This window comes from Ursus arctos, unplaced genomic scaffold, assembly GCF_023065955.2.
Source record: "Ursus arctos isolate Adak ecotype North America unplaced genomic scaffold, UrsArc2.0 scaffold_21, whole genome shotgun sequence".
NCBI lineage: Eukaryota > Metazoa > Chordata > Mammalia > Carnivora > Ursidae > Ursus > Ursus arctos.
The window spans coordinates 448,399-458,984 of NW_026622886.1; the positions used below are offsets into that span (position 1 = coordinate 448,399).

At 49.9% G+C, this 10,586-nt stretch overlaps 1 long non-coding RNA gene across 1 annotated transcript; it reads right to left on the bottom strand.

Annotated features, from left to right (window-relative positions):
• Positions 1 to 2,025: 2,025 nt before the first annotated feature.
• LOC130544479 (uncharacterized) lies at positions 2,026 to 10,377 on the bottom strand. Its single transcript, XR_008960779.1, has 2 exons — positions 10,151 to 10,377; positions 2,026 to 5,653 (listed from the first exon to the last, which is right to left on the bottom strand). It is a non-coding gene; the product is annotated as an uncharacterized LOC130544479 (long non-coding RNA).
• Positions 10,378 to 10,586: the final 209 nt, after the last annotated feature.

Sequence of the window (10,586 nt, forward strand, 5' to 3'; positions counted from 1 at the left end):
TGGGAGGGAAAGTGGCACCATTAATAATCGTGCCGGCCCAACGGCCGCACACCTGGACACAGGTCACCTTGCAACGGCAGGGTCCCCAGGCAGTGAGGCACAGGCAGGCTGGACCACAGGGAATGAAGGAGAGAGTAGGATGAGGTCTGAGAGGCTGGGGGCGGGTCCGGCAGGACCTTGCTCGTCACCGTGAGAACATTGGCTGTCACTCTGGGGGAGCTGGGAGACCATGGGAGAATTTTGAATTTTGAGATTGGGCTTATGCTGTAAAAGGATTGCCCTCAGGATGCCCGGGTGGCTGAGATGGTGAAGCGTCTACCTTCGCCTCAGGTCATGATCTCGGGGTCCTGGGATCGAGACCCGCGTCAGGCTCCGTGCTTCAAGACTGCAAGTTGCTGATTTGCTTACGTACTTATTATCTGCCTCTCTGTAGCTGGAAGGTCCGCAAGGTGGGGACCTTGTCTTGCACGGCCCCAGCCCGTGATGCCTGGGCATTTGAGTGAATGAATAGATGGAAAGCAACCGGTCTTTTCATTGTCAATGTGCCAGTAAGAAATCTGAAACAAAATGCATTAAACAACTGGTTGGCCCAAAGTCATTATTGACTCAGGGGCAAAGTGGTCCCCCGATGCCATCATCCGGCCAGGGGGCCTTTCTTCTCACCTCTGTGGCCCGTTCCCTTGCCTTTGTTGAAATTCGGCGCCATAGTGAAGTGATGGCCTTGGGAGCACCCAGGTTTGGAAGCAGAGGAACCAAGGATGGAGAGTTGCTCCCAGAGAAAAGCTCTAAGAGCTCCTGATGGGAGAAAGAGCACCCGTCTCAGGAGCGTCCTCTCGGCTCCCACCATCGAGACAGGCAGGAGACCGAGGATGGGTCTTCCAGAGTTCTCTCCTCATCCCCACTACCGAACGGCAGTCTGGCTAAGTTATTTGTCCTAATCACTTAGGAGGAAAGCATGAGTTTTTCTGAATTGTATTAACAAGCTACTTTTCCTCGCTCCTTAATTCTCTGTCCTCCATCAGAATTCATTCAGGAGTGCTGCCCGGTGAGACACTGCGTGGAGTCGGGACAGGGCGGGGGGGGGGGGAAGGAGCCGCCCCCCGCAGTAGGAGGAGATGCCATCGTTTTCTCTCCCAGTCCAGGTCCAGTAGGATCTCTGGTGTCCGTGCTGAGGCCAAACACAAGCTTGGTTCTACGTGGGAGGCGGCTACGCTTTAGTAATGCGTATTTCTTACGAATTTGCTCCCTGAGGGTGTTGGAGATCTGACAGTATTAAGCAGATAACTGCTACTCATTGATAAGGTCACCTTTTAAACCTGCTGAGTGGACGGATTTACACTTCAGAGAGAAGGGATGGACTTATTTGACCAATTCTTACATAATTATCCTGAGAGGCTGAAGATAAAAACGGACAACGCAGGAGCATATGTAAAAATAGAACTTTGACTCACAGGCTGCAGCAACGTGCCCGGGACACCCCCCCCCCCCGACCTACAGTAAAAACCCGGAAGGCCAGGCTATGGTAAATCAGACTTGCAGGAAGCCAGAGTCCTAGCGCAGGTCACAGTCCGCAAAGCTAAACAGCTTCCCTAACGATTAACCCCAAATGACCAGATCTAGATTAATAACTGGCAGCTTCCCTAATTTTTGTCCCCCCTCCCAGTTGAGGACCAACCAGAGAAAGCCACATAGGTACCCCTAGCCAATCGCATAGGACACCCCCTGGTCATCAGCCACCTGCAGCTTCCCCAGGCCCACAGCCTCCCATCAGGGCACCCCGAAGCCTTCCCTTCCTCCACTGTGAACCTTCCCCACCCTGCCTGCCTTTGAATCTTCGCCAAAACGCAAGTGGCCCACTCCTTTGCTGTAGCAAGTTTGGAAGGAAAAGCCTTTGCTTTTCTCCTTTGGTGGTGGGTCTTCATTTATTTCCACAGCTGACAGACTAGTGAGGCTTAAATGCGCGTGGCTGCGTGCGTGAACTATGTATGCGTGAATGCATGCACACACCGGGGGCTGAGTTAAATATTACTTTAAAAATCAGTTTTATTTTGCAGATGACCTAATTTTAATTCCAGGGTTCTCTGGCAAAGATCTCAGGAAAAGTGCGTCTGAGCCAAAGGCAGGCACTTTCCCAGAAACTACCGCACTCCGGAATGTCACTGTTGTAACTTTGCCACGTGATCTTCCAAGCGTGGCCTCTGTTTTGTTTGCAAACGTGTGGCCCAGAAGGAGGGGCGCCAGCTTTGAGCGGTGAACCGAGGGCTGACCGCAGCCCCCACGCAGGCTTCAGGCTGGGGAGGTCACAGGTCTCCATCTGTTCCTAGAAAGGCCTGTGACAGTCACAAACCACTGGTGGGCGGAAACCCCAAAGGCTCCAGGTGCCACACAGGAGAAACGCAGAGAGCGGTCTGGGGTCAGCTGGGGAAGGAGAAGGCTCTGAGAAGTGGTAGTTGCTGGGAGGGAGGGGGAACTAGTCAACCTTGAAAACAGAATTGGACCCTCGTGACTGAAAGAAATAAAGGTAGACTTCCAATAATCAGCTGCGGCCAATACAGAAGATAAAAACTTAAAATCTCACCGAGGCCTCTAAGCCAACCGGATTTAGTGTTATGACTTCTGCTAGTGGCCCTGGTAGCCTACGGTCGGGGTCCGGCAGTGGTCGGCAGTGGAGACCGGGCTGCCCAGGGCAAAGACAGTTGCCACCGTGTCTTCCCCGAGGCCTCTGCTGGGAACAGAAGGCTATAGTGACCCCCGGTCCTCCCCAACGCCCCCCCCCATCAGCATGACTGAGTCACCAGCCCGGGCTGAGGGCAGAGCAGGCTGGCTTGGGGAGGGGGAGGCCCGGCGGCAGGTGCTGAGAACCATGTAGTCCAGAGAGGTCGTAGGAGGCGGGGACTGCCTGTGAGCCAGGACCCCAAGCCCCCACACTTCTATCGTCCCATCAAACTTCACTTAAAAACACAATTCAAAGGTAAAATTATTAAGAATTTCAGATAGTGGGGCACCTGGGTGGTGCGTCTGCCTCTGGCTCAGGTCACCTGGGATCGAGCCCGGTTGTCTGGCTTCCTGCCCAGTGGGGAGCCTGCTTCTCCCTCTCCCTCTGCTCCTCCCCCTGCTTGTGCCCTCTCTCTCTCTCTCTCAAATAAATAATTAAAATCTTTAAAAAAAATTTTTTTAAACTTAGAAAAAAAAAGAAAAGAATTTCAGGATAGTGACCATAGAGCATGAAACTCTAAATACAGGCCCTTCTGAGCTGGCCTGGCCGCCCTGGCTGTACGCCCGTGAAGCTGGCCGCTGACTCCCAGCCCCTCTGGCTCCTTAGCCCCCTGTGCACCCCTCCGTCGTGGGATAAAAATCTTCACACTGTGAGCAGAGGTACACAGAGATGGAACTGAAAGTGGTCTATAACTGATTCTGTCTTGCTCCCAAGTCCCCACTCTCATGAAGGGCAGAAAAAGAAAAAAAAAATCAAGACACCGTGAACTTGCTAATAAAAGCGAACTGTCTTTACGGGCTTCAAAAACTCCTGCGTTTACGCAAGTGCGTCAAGAGTAGTTCAAGTGCATTCAGGTTCAGGTTTCCTGTCAGGGCTGCTTCTCCTGCTTCTTCCCCAGGTGGGGTCCAGGCTCCCTGCTCCTGCCTCTAAAGACAAGGGGCTGAGGTCGTTCCTGGTGGCCTGTCCTGGGGCCCACAGAGCAGGCTGTGCTGCCTGGTTCTTGGGTTTCCACCTGAGTCCTTTGAAACCACAGCTTGGGCAGTCCCTGGTTCTGGTCCCCACACTCACACTGGGCCTTCCACCTGCTGTTCCGACCCAGAGGAGGGAACCAGGGCCCTCCTATCAGATCTCCGGTCTCTTCCTACCCCACGGGAACTTCCCCAAATCATATATATCCTCTGGCCTTGCAGCCTGCTCATGTCCAAGTCCATGACACTCAGTTACCATTTCTTAAAGGGAAGCCTTTAGAATTTAGACAGTCCCTTTCTTCTCCGAAACAAGCTCAGTTTCAAGACTATTGTCTCGTGCACGCAGAGTTGGTCTTAATACTCAAAAGACAAAAAAGGTCATCTTTTTTTTCACTTGTTACATTCCTCCTCTGGAAATCGCAATCCTCCCTGAGGCAAACAGGTCCCTCTGGCTGAATAAGAGAAGGAAAAAAATATTAATACATTAAAAAATATATTCCTCTTTTACCTCTAGCGTAGTACTTACCACAAATGGATAGATATTGTTTCCTTATCTGTCTTCGCAAATAGAGTATAGTTACTTAAAGGCAGGGGACAAATACCACTCATTTTCTGTGTCAAGTCCTTAAATATTGTGCCTGGCACTTTATAGGCTCTCAGAAATGGATGGATGGATGGATGGATGGATGGATGGATGGATGGATGGACGGATGGACGGGTGGATGGGTGGATAGATGGATGGACGGACGGATGGATGGATGGGTGGATGGGTGGATGAATGGATGGGTGGATGGGTGGGTGGGTGGATAGATGGATGGATAGGTGGATGAATGGATGGATGGATGGATGGATGGATGGATGGACGGATGGGTGGATAGATGGATGGACGGACGGATGGATGGATGGGTGGATGGGTGGATGAATGGATGGGTGGATGGGTGGATAGATAAAAAAATCTTCAAAAAATATGCCTAGCAAATGTCTGCTTACATCTCATTGGCCAAAACTGTGTCACATGCCACCCTGAGATGCGGGGGAACCTGGGAATATAGTATTGTAGACGTGGTCATTTTAAATGGGGCATATTCTTATCCTGAACAAAATTACGTTTCTCTTGGTAAGGAAGAAGGACAGAGTGGATAGTGGGGATGCTACTGGCAGGAACAATCGGAGGAGTTGCATTTTAGCCAAACCTTGCAGGAGACATAAGAGGAGAAGGGTGTTTTAAGCTGAGGAAACAGCCTGCCCAAAGGTATGGAGGTGTTCTCTCTCTTCAGAGAGAACAGGGCAGGCGCAGGGAATGGCTCGCGGTAAGTCCTCTCCAAGTGTTAGCCCGTCCCTGCTAGCGCGCACAAAGGATTTGTGTTTCGGCCTCAACTGTAAATACAGCATTACAGAATGAGGTGTGAAAGACCGACTGTACGTGTGAGCCATCCTTATTTTTGAACCTCTGCTCTAGCCGTGCTAGGTTCTTTTTTGTCCGTTCCCGACAAGCGCTGTGCCTTCTCCTTTACGTCCTCAGAGCTGCCTGGTTTACCAGTCTTCTCTAAGATCCAGCTGTGTTTCCTCTTATTGTTTCCTTTAACTTCTGTTCTTATGTTTCTTACGGCCTTATTTCCTCCCCTTCTGCTTTTGTTTTTGTTGTTTCATTCTATTCTCTTTCTTACTTCCGGAACTGGACACTTAGCTCATTCATTTTGAACATTTCTTCTTCTCTAATGGGCGTGTCAGGCAATAATTTCCCTGTGCGTGCTCCTGTAGTGATGACCGTCTGCTTTCAGCCCGTAGCAATCTAAGCATCCTTCAGTTCTAAATATTTTCTGATTTCCCATATGACATTTTTGACCCTTATATTGGATGATCCATGAATTTAAATTTCAAAACAGGGGTGCCTGGGTGGCGCAGTCGGTTAAGCATCTGACTCTGGATCTCAGCTCAGGTCTTGATCTCAGGGTCGTGGGTTCAGGCCCTGCATTTAAAAAAATAAAATAAAATAAAATAAGAAAATAAATAAATTCCAAAACCTATGACTTAAAAAAAAAACCCGTTTTTTAAAAAAGATTTTATTTATTTACTTGGCAGAGAGAGAGAGAGAGCACAAGTAGGCAGAGCGGCAGAGGGAGAAGCAGGCTCCCTGCTAGGCAGAGGGCTCAACTCGGGGCTCCATCCCAGGACCCCAGGATCACAACCCGAGCGGAAGGCTGACGCTTAAGCAACTGAGCCACCCAGGCGCCCCCCAAAAAACAGTTTTATGATTTATTTCTAATCTTATTTTATCATGGCCAACTCTCAGTTCTTTGTATGGTTTGGCGGTGGCTTTGTGACCGACTACATGTGTGATTTTCATAAAAGTCCCATGTGTGCTTTGCAAGGTCTGTTCTCTAATTCCAGGATATAGGCGTTGATTATTGTCCATTAATTAGGAGACTGTCTCTCTCTTTGCCTGATCCGTCAGTCGCTGAGGGCTACGTGTGATGTCTCTCACGATATTCTATTGTGATGGTACCTGTGGCAGCCGTGGATGGGGGCCGCTCAGAGTCCGCGTAAGAGGAACTGGCTGCAGGGGGAATAGTCAGCCTCCAGCTTCCAAGCTCGAGGGGGCATTCAGACCTGCTGTGGCATTTACACCCAAACCACATTCCCACCTCCCGCCTCCCTGGGCTGCTCCCAGCCAGTGGCTAATCACCACGGGGGATGAGAGCCAGGCAGGACCATTTCTGCCCCAGTCTTTGCTTGAGGACAACCCAGCTGCCTGGCCACAGCTTCCTGTCAGTCACACTGCCGTGTGAGGCTTCCTCCTTCTCTCTCCGGTGTCAGACCTGCACGAGGGGGCCGAGGCTCTCCGGGCTCCTCCTGCACCTTTTCCCCGTCGTCCTTTACAGACGTTTCCCCGCAATAAATCTCTTGTGTATCTCACTCCAACTGGGCATGTTTCTTGGATGGTCCAAACCAGCAGAATGGATTGGTCAGTTTCTCCATGTAATTCTGACCATCTTTGCCACGTTGTTGGGTGCATAAGCCTTCAGACTTCCTGTGTCTTCTCGCTGTTGCTTATTATCACATGCAACAATCCTGCTTATTCCTAACAGTACCTTTTATTAGATGCTTCTCTGCCCCTAAACAATATGTAGTATTGTTTTATATTGTTAAGCTTTACATTAAAGTTATCATTCTGACGTATCCCTCTGCAATTTACATTTTTGAGAAATATCCTCGTAGATACATTAGCGGCAGCTTGTTTTTACTGCTCTGTAGTAATCAGTTATATGAATAAAATGCAATGATGGATCCTCTCTGCCACTGAAGGATAGTTAGCTCACGCCCATCTTTTCTCGATTACACCTAGTGCTGCTGTGAACATTCTTACACACGGCCTAGCGCTCCTGCACACGTTCCTTAGGATACTTGCCTAGAAGTGAAACGGGTGGGTCCTAGCATGTCACCAGGTGATGTCAAGTTGCTCTCTAACGGGGGGGGGGGTGTCTCTCCTCTGTGTCTTTTAATCTCTCTGGAAGTTTTTTATATGTTTATCCCTCTACTTTGTGCTCTGGATATTTTCTCATATCTTCTAGTTCACCAGTTCTCTCTTCATCCGTGTACCATCTGCCATCAGACCTGTCCTGACGTTTACATCTCATTATGTCTGCTGTGCATTTCTAGAAGTTCTATCTGGTGATCTGTATTTTGCTTGTTTTTTGAACTTCCTCATGGATTTTTCCCAATGTATATAAAATTAGAGACAATAGAATAAAAAGCCCCGCTACACTTACGATTCTTCACCCTCAGCAAGTATCAACCCACGGCCATTCCTGTTGTACACATACTGCTCCCCAAATCTCAGACACCGTGTCATTCCATCTGGAAATGTTGTTCGTTCTTGCCTTCCTGATGTATTGTTATCTCCTTAAGCGTCTGACTCTTTCAGTTTAGCCTTCAATCATCCTAAACATTCTGCGTGCATACTCTCCTTTGTGGGCTGCTCTGTGCTCTCGGTCTTAGGGCTCGAATCCTCGTGTTTGTGGCACCTGCTGGCATGTTCAAGATGACCTCTTTCTTCACACATCCTGGGATTTGATGTTGTGAGCTCATCTTTGGAGGAGCTTGTTTCTTCTGTGGGAATTGGAGACCCCTACCTGAGATGGAAGAGTGTCCCTCTAAAGCCATCTTGCATCTGCTTTACCAGGTGGTCTAGAATTATCACCAGCTTGGGATCAATTTTTTTTTCTCTTAACATATGAATCCCAGACCATGCATGCAATATAAATTTGGAGCTCCAGCCCACTCAAAGCACAGACAGCCGGTTTGCAGTTTTCAGAGGATCCTCTTTGAGGACCCCACTGCTCTTGCCCGTGCTGGGGTAGACAAGCTTCCTTGTGCCTGGTGATGGCGTTTCCCAAAGAGTCAGTTTCATCTCTACCTCCTGTCTGCTGGCGATTTACTTTTGATCTCTACATTCATCTCAACGTGGAGGCCAAAGCTGAGGGCCCTGGGTTACGGGCCCTGATATCCTTCCACCTGTCTCTGGCATCCCTCCCAGATTCAGCTGTGGGGTCAAATCACACCCTACACACTTACGATCTTTTTGTGTGGTTATACTTTACCATGCATTTCTGTTTCGGTAGAGAGAGTTTTTTCACACGATCCTAGCCCAGGTGTTCTCAGAACTGAGTCCCCTTTATTGTGAAAGCTGGCTTCATTTGCTTTTGTTTTTGTTTCTTTCTTACAATTAAAAACTAAAACAAAACAAAACAAAAAACCGGAGCGCCTGGGTAGCTCAGTCAGTGAAGCATCTGCCTTCAGCTCAGGTCATGATCCCGGGGTCCTGGGATCGAGCCCCACATCGGGCTCTCTGCTCTGCTGGGAGCCTGCCTCTTCCTCTCCCACTCCCCCTGCTTGTGTTCCCTCTCTTGCTGGCTGTCTCTCTCTCTGTCAAATAAATACAATCTTTAAAAAGAAAAAAAGTTGATTTCAGCTCAGGTCCTGACCTCGGGGTTGTGGAATCGAGTCCCACATCAGGCACTACACTCAGTGGGGAGTCTGCTTGAGATTCTCCATCCCCCTCTGTCCCTCCCCACCCACCGCCAACTCACACTCTCTCTCTCTCAAATAAATAAATAAATATTTTTTTAAAAAGATACAATTATCGTAGCATGATGCTCGGATCAGACCCACTGCCCCCAAAGCCACAGCCCAGAGGTACCCATTCTCCCTGGTCCTGCCTTGCTAAAGATTTTGGGTTCGAATGGGCCAGCTGTGCTACCTGGAGGCAGCCGGTCACCGCCCTGGGTCACGGTGACTGCACTTTGGTCACCCTACAGGGCCTTCGAGGACAGAGCCCCTGCCCTTTCATTGGTGCAGACAAGCTGTGGGTTTGCTGCATGAGCCATATGGATAGTGCTCTGTGCAGTTCCCATGTTGCAGAAACTTCAGAATTCTGGATTGTGCTGCGATATGGCCTCTCTATCCATTTTTCTTTGTAAATAGGCAACATTTATCTCTAATACTGATTTGTATCACTGCCACTAAATAGCCAGCCAGCAAAAAATGGCCTGAGTGTTCATAACCCAGTTCTCTTCCTGTCAAGGAATAAGAATCTAAGAGGCGGACTGAATTCCACCCCCACCCCCACCCCCCGCCGTGGCTGCCACAAATCTTGAACCCTCGCGCATGTTGCTGCTGTGCTCATCGCTTACGTTCTAGGCTGCACAAAGGGGGCCAGGCTTGCCCCTTCGAGCCCCTTTCTGTGCTGCTGCCAAGCTGACGGGAGGCCTAATTAGGCCGGGCCAGGCCCCTGTCAAAAACCCTGTTCGGGAGGTTTCCTTTTGGGGCTGATGAAAATGTTGTAAAATTAGATTATAGTGATAGGCGCCCAATTCTGTAAATACACTAAAAACCATTGAATTGTACAACTTAAGCTGGTGAGCTTTTTAAAAAATATTTATTTATTTGAGAGAGTGAGAGAGAGCAAGAGAGAGAGCATGAGCAGGGGGGAGGGGCAGAGGGTAAGGGAGAAGCAGAGTCCCTGCCAAGTAGGGAGCCCCATGGGGGGCTCAATGCAGGGCTCAATGTGGGGCTCGCTCCCAGAACCCTGAGATCATGACCTGAGCTAAAGGCAGATGCTTAACCGACTGAGCCACCCAGCTGCCCCTAGCTGGTGAACTTAATGGTATAGAAGTTAAATCTCAATTAAGTGCATGAAATTATAGGGGGGAAAACCTGCTTGGGCGCCCGAGCCCTGCTGTGACCTGGTCCTCTACGTGACCTTAACCTTCAGCCAAACCAAGCTCCCCAGTGCTCCTGTCATGCGCCCCGCTGTTCCATGCACCTGTGACTTTGCACAGACTGTCCCCTCCACGTGGGTCACCCCTCCCACTGAACCCTAGTTAATCTGTGCCGTGCGCCTGCATCTTAGCTTTCTCCAGGGAGGCTCTCTGACCCTCTGTGAGCCTCTCGTACCCTGGCTCACCTCCGCCGTGGCTCTGGTCACATCACACCGATGGTTCCAGGATATCAGTTCGTCTCCCGGGTCTCCTTAGTCAGTCAGCCTCTCTAGGACCCGTCTTGGTGCCTGCTGCCTCAAACATGCTCAGCGGAGGCTCCCCCTGGACCCAGCTGGCTTCACAGATCTGCCTGTGAAATCCGAGTCCTCTGTAGCGTGAGTGATGGCCAGAGCCAGTGATGGGCCGAGCTGGCGGGGAGCTACCAAGCGCGTGAGTAAAACTCCCTCCGTGCACTCCTCTAGCTTCGTCTGAACCTCTGGTTTAGCAATTTCGAAAGAACCACCTTCCTTGTCTTTCTGGAACACTCCTGTACTTGGGGTGGGGACTAGGGGATGGCGTGTACTAACTGAATGGGAGAGGGGAAAGGCCAATTAACATTCAGCTAAGAGAGAAAAGGATTTC